Below are 6,373 nucleotides of genomic sequence, written 5' to 3' on the forward strand. Positions count from 1 at the left end.
TTTGCACTCCGTCTCCTTTAAAATTTTACAACTATGCGTCTATTAGTATGCACTCTTCACTAATATCTTCAACACTTGTCGTTTTGTTGAAACATATCCATTGACAAATGTAATTGCACGTTTTTGCACTGAAATTGACTCGCCGCCGGAATATTGTTGTTTTAAGTACGAGTAATAATATCACTACACAGCAAACACTTTCTTATGTGAAGCATCGCCTTTATTGCACACATTTCCCGCTTTTGCCTGCAAATCACGTGCCACACATTAATCGCAGATTATTACCGGTAATCGAAGATCTGATTTAAGTAGTCACATGTTAAAATGCTTTATTCACTTGATATTTACTTATGTTTGGAATGTTGGAATTTAATGCGTTTGTTCACTTATTATATGCGCTGTTTTTAGGGTTCAAATTCTAGAAGACCACAAAATTTTTATTTAAATTTAGGAACTCTTTGGTAAAATACATTGTTTGCTACGTTTGTTATAAGGGCGCAGATTAATAAATTAATGGTTTTTTCAGTATATTATATATTTTCACAATTTTATTTAATTATATAATTTAATAAAGTGAATTTATTAATTCAGGTTTTTTACGGATAAAAAAGTTATCGGCAACACCAGGAAACTTCTATTTCCTGAATATCGTCGTCTAGTCGGTGAAAATCTTTATTTTAACAGAATGCAAGTTGCTGAAGTCATCTGAAACCTAGCCCTAGTGAATATTATGGTTTCCGTTTCTATTCTTAATTTTATTTTTTACATATGTCAGTCACTGAGCGGGATTAAGGTGAGAGTCCTGTACTTCTTGTATTGATAATTGTCCAAAATTGGGATATTTATTCGAACTGTATGAAAAACTTGATATTTCAGACGACAAGTGAGGTAACACAATGGAACTTAAAATATACATACATACTACTATGAGCACAAAATAGTAAAACTTTGTTCATAAATTTGAAATTCCTAATTTAATCTTTCAAAATCTATGTCGTCCCCTCCAAAGTATTTCTCCTTGGCCCAACACATTTGTGCCAACGTTTTTTCCAGTCCGACCTTGCATATGAACCTTGCATATGACCTACTTTGACATTGTTTTTCCGACTTCGACTCACTTTTCCCACAATATTCGGCCGATTTATCGTCAGTAATAATACGTTCGATGGTATCCTGGTAGTCGGAAAGCATTGCTTCACAGAAGTTAACACAACATCCTTTCGAAAAAATCGAGTGATTTTGGAATCAATAGTGCTTTCGCTTTTCTTAGACCCAAATGATCTTTCGAAATGGCTTTCACTGATTCTTCCGATATTTCAACAATAAGTAAGATCTATAACTGTTAATTGTCGATTCTCAAGCACCTATTCCTTCATTTTATTGACGTGTTGATCATCAGTTGATGTTGATGGCCGTCCTGGAAGTGGTGCGTCGTTACCGTTTTCTCGGCCCCCTTTGAATAATTTATACCCAACAAAAACACTTGCTCGCGACCATTGATTATTACCGAAAGCCTTTTCCAACATTCTTAACCTTTCACTAGAGATTTCATTCCGCACACAAAAATTATTAGAATTTCTTTGTTGAAGTGCAAGCGTATATTAAACTGTAATAATTCTTTTGATGTGTATTTGGCACAGATGTAGCTGATAGTCATATCAACCTGGAAAAAAAAAATATTTCGAACAATGGGTTTTCTCTCTTAATCTTTTTTGCCCACAGTAGTTTATTACTCTACCCTTTGGGTATATTGGTACCAAAAAATGGTACATAATTGTGTTTAGTAGTGCTCACTGAACTCTAACCACAGTTTCAAGTCATTGATGGAGCTAGTCATAAAAATCATTATTCTCAAAAAAAATTTATTTATAGAATTTCTGCATCAAAATTTGCGGTAATTTTTTAAATGAATAAACAATTCACGCTTTAAAGTTGTGTTCACTAAACACGATTTTCAAAGGTTGACTAATCTCGCCGAGGATTTCATTTATTCTAAGCACTTTTTAACTACATATGTGCCAATTTTATGATATAAATGTAAAATTAAATACAGCGGCTTTTGTATATGGGCCATTCCATCAATTGGCAACATGGTTTTGTACCCGTTTTCCGATCAAACAAAAAAATTACTATTTCTTTTATTTTTTAACGACCTGAAAATTGCAAAAAAATTTTTATAAAAATTTTTAAGAAGCTTTCTTATAAAAATGTTTTCAAAAATAAAAATTTTCAAAATCCAAAAAAACTTTTTTCCAAAAAAACAGTTTTGTGCAGGCTTTTCAAACTTTTTTCAAAATGTGTGTTTAATGCAAAGTTGACGCTAAATGGCGCAGGCTATTAATTCGCAAAGCTACTTATACTTGTCAGGGAGGAAAAAAGCATGTGTGTGTCTAACGAAATTTTTTTTTTTTTCGGATTTTGAACATTTTTTGGATTTTGAAAATATTTTTATCAGAAAGCTGAGAGTTGTTTACATAAAATTTTATAACTTCAAAATTTTTTGCACTCAATTTTCAGGTCGTTAAAAATAAAATAAATAGTCATTTTTTGTTGGATCGGAATACGGGTACAAAACCATGTCGCCAATTGATTGAATGAACCATGTATATGTATATTGACTCCAATTTTACTTATAGAGATGTTCGCAGTTCTTTTCCCATATATTTATTTATATTTCGACAACTCTAGTGTTTCACCCTCACACTTTATCGTAAAATCGGATAATTTTGATGTTAGTCAGAGCGTTTTGACATAAGAAGGCTTTTTGTGTTATTAACATATGTATAGGGCAATAAATGGAATTATATTGGGAACATTTTCGCGCTATTTTTTTACAACTTTCGACGTTGATTAACTCATCAAGAGTGCATAGACGAACTTAGTTTAATTTTTCACAACGAAACTGCATCAGGGATCAGTGTTTATCGATGGCGTGATGAATTCAGACAAGGTCATACCTCACTCCAAAACGTATTTCGGGAAGATAATCAGAAATCAGTTGTTGTTCTGGAAACTATCGATGCTGGGCCCAAACGGATATTGAAAGATCGTCACGTAACCTATCGTGACATTGAGACTACTGAAAGTATGTGGGACAAAAATACATTCTGTATTGCGTGAAAAAAAAAACCTAACAAGTATTTGCAAGTTATCTTTCAAGAAATCTGGAAATCCGATTGCTGAAGGCGGATCACTCTTCAGCATGACATTGCGAGTTCTCACACATCGACTGAAGCAGCTGAATTTTAGAGCACTCAAAACATCGATTTCACAACTCATTCTCCGTTTAATCCCCAAATGAGTTTCTTTTAATCCTGTACCTTAAAATAAACTAGGAGATCAACGTTTTTTGACACCTGAAGGAGAAGTGTATTAAGGGGTTACAAGGGTTTCAAAAAATCGATTTGTTTTATTGTGTTCGACAATATCTTGAGAACTTGTGCGCTTCAGTTTAGCTAGGCTAAGTGCATGGTCCTTAAACGCGTTTTTATCGAAACTGTGTTTTTGAAGTCAGCAAGATTTCTCGAGAATTACAAAATGGTCTTCATGAAATTTTACACAGATCTTTGAGACACAATTCTTAAAACCTGGACGAAGGATTTTTTTCGATTGAAACTATTAAAAAAAAAGTATAGCGAAATTTTTACTTAAATTTTCATTTTTTGTAAAAATTCAATTTTCAGAATATTTTAAAAAACAAGAAAACGATGGTTAATTTTTGTTATAATGAAAACTGAAAGCCAAACTTCGTAAGTCCGTAAAATGAGATAACAACCCGGCACCATCTATACGATTTTTTGCACTTTTATACACTTTTATATTCAAGTAAATCAGATTTCAACGCGCACTTGAAACGAATGAACAAACAAACCTTAAGTTTTATTTCATTTTAATCTGTCATATTCCACCGTATTTGAGTTTACTTTTAACTCACCTAACTTGATTTTAAATTTATTTCTAATATTTTAGTTATTAATGTTTTTTATTTTAGTTAAATTACCTTTTATGTAACACACTATACCACTGCACTTTTTCCAGTTCTTGCAATTGATGTCTTAAAACATATGCCAATTCGACTTTATTGCACCACATTTATATTGTGTGTCAACAGTTTATAACATAAATTTCGCATTTCTCCCATGACATGTTAATTGACAAAGTTTTCGCATTTTCCATATTGCTTAAATTATGACATCTACATATACAAGTATACAACGCCAATTTTTGTATCGGCTTAAAACAATCACTCAAGCGTTAAGTATTCGCAATTAAAACTGCAAAATAAATACCAATTGAATTACAACAAAAGCTAAAGCAGGCATACATACATACATGTGTATGTCAGAGATCACAGCATAACAATAATTAATAATATATTTGCACGCTCAGCAGGAAACGCAGACTCCAAGGCACTGCTGCTTTACTTTTCTATCAGTCGCGTGACGTCGCTTGAACGCCCTACGGTTGCCGGCAGACAATAATAACATTAAATGTACACAAGTGGGAGCGCACACGCTTTTAGTTTCTCTATTTATATATTTGTATGTGTTAGCTTGTTTGCCATATTTGTTTTTATCATTAATTATGCGTAACATGTGACTTCGCAGTCATGACCGACTGACCGAGTTATGACTGCGTTGCTGTCAACGTCAACATCAACATTTGCCGCCAATTAACTTTGAGCGTATAAATTCACAAATACACAAACGCAAGTATTAAGTAACACACACACACATACAAGCACCTACAATTAGCGGTTTACTTTTGGCCTGTTTTGCTATTTACTTTTTTCGGAAGTCTCAAAAACTGTGTTTCCGTTTCACATCCATGATTGCGAGAGCACTTAATTAACGGAAAATTATCGAAGGCGACAGCTTATCTCACCGACTGCGATTTTGCCAACACATTAAATGCGCGTGTGTGTATTTGCTGTTGTTATATTTGGTTTATTTTTGATCAATTTGTTGTTTTCGAAATTTCACTAACATTTGCTGTCAGTGGAAAATGTCACAGCAAATGCGAAATTTGTCAAAAGCAATTAGCAACTCCTTAGCTCACCGGTCGACCTACTCCAGCTGACTCACAGTCAAAAGAGAAAAAAATTTATTTTCAATCTCTTTTTCACTTATCAAAAAAAATTTCGGTTTGAGTTGCAGCACTAACATTTACACCTTTTATATTTTTGTTTATATTATAATATATTTTATATAAATTTATTTACTAACAATACTTTTTCACTAACGGTAGTTTTTGTTATTAATTTTTAATAACTGTCATCATTTAATAAAAAAAATTCAAAAAATTTCACGCATTCACCAAAAAATCACACAAGTTTCGTTACTATAGTAATTTATATGTAAATTCTGTATATACACTATAGACGCCTACCCACACACACAACTGTAGTAGGTGTTGTTTTCATCAAATATTTCTGTTATAATTCTTATCATTGAATGTGCCAGTGGTGTTGACAGCGCGACGATGACTGAATGATGCAGTGGTCCAGCGAGTTGGCTAAAGCCATGTGATGCTTATAACAACATCAACAAAAAGGTTCTCTTCGAGAGGGACAATGGTGAATTTCTACTGAAATAGCTAGGGAGAAGGATAACGAAAATACGCAAAAGATATTTAGAGACAGCTGATAGTAAATAGAGACCGAGTAAAATGTTGAGAGCGAGCGCAATGCGGAGAACAGGATTGAGCGATAAGGCTGCTTCGTGAGTGATTATGCACACGTCTCTAGCTTATTTATACACAGAGCAGGAACGAGTGATAAGGAAGCTTCGTAAGAGACTATGTACATGTATTTATAGTCCATTATACGTATAAACACTTTTATATACTTCACTCCTATATACATGTAGTATGTATAATATTATAGTAAATAAGTACGTCATGACTTGCCATTTTCCAAAACATAATAAGGCACTCATAACTGCTTTTCAGAACATTCTCGATATACCTAAAGGAACTTAAGCTTCTACTATGCAATTCAATGCATAACCCATCAAAGCAGAAACCGATTTTATCTAACCTTTTCCATTCATGGCTTAGGTTTTGAATATGTGGGGGCCTTGACATTTAATTTGATACTTTATATAGTCTCTTGAACTAAGAAGTTCCTAGAGATTTAAGGCGAGTGCAAGATAAGGCTGGACAGAAGCAAAGGATGTGTCCTAGTGTCTCTCTCTTTCTGTATATAACTTTGTTACATATGCCCACCCGGCTTGCATGTGACGCCAGTACTCTATGATCCGTCATTAGGCCAACAATCATCCAGCAGCCCTTTCGAAGCCGTTTGAGTAAAAAGCTAGCTATCGACGTATGTATTGACGTTCTTTATTGTTATCTATCTCAGTAGCTTGCCTAA

The 6,373-nt window shown here is 33.6% G+C and overlaps 1 long non-coding RNA gene across 1 annotated transcript; it reads right to left on the reverse strand.

The window, feature by feature from the left end:
• Nucleotides 1-621: 621 nt before the first annotated feature.
• Nucleotides 622-5,472, reverse strand: LOC126766571 (uncharacterized). Its single transcript, XR_007668913.1, has 3 exons — nucleotides 5,389-5,472; nucleotides 4,001-4,274; nucleotides 622-851 (listed from the first exon to the last, which is right to left on the reverse strand). It is a non-coding gene; the product is annotated as an uncharacterized LOC126766571 (long non-coding RNA).
• Nucleotides 5,473-6,373: the final 901 nt, after the last annotated feature.

This window comes from Bactrocera neohumeralis, unplaced genomic scaffold (assembly GCF_024586455.1).
Source record: "Bactrocera neohumeralis isolate Rockhampton unplaced genomic scaffold, APGP_CSIRO_Bneo_wtdbg2-racon-allhic-juicebox.fasta_v2 ctg1703, whole genome shotgun sequence".
NCBI classification, from domain to species: domain Eukaryota; kingdom Metazoa; phylum Arthropoda; class Insecta; order Diptera; family Tephritidae; genus Bactrocera; species Bactrocera neohumeralis.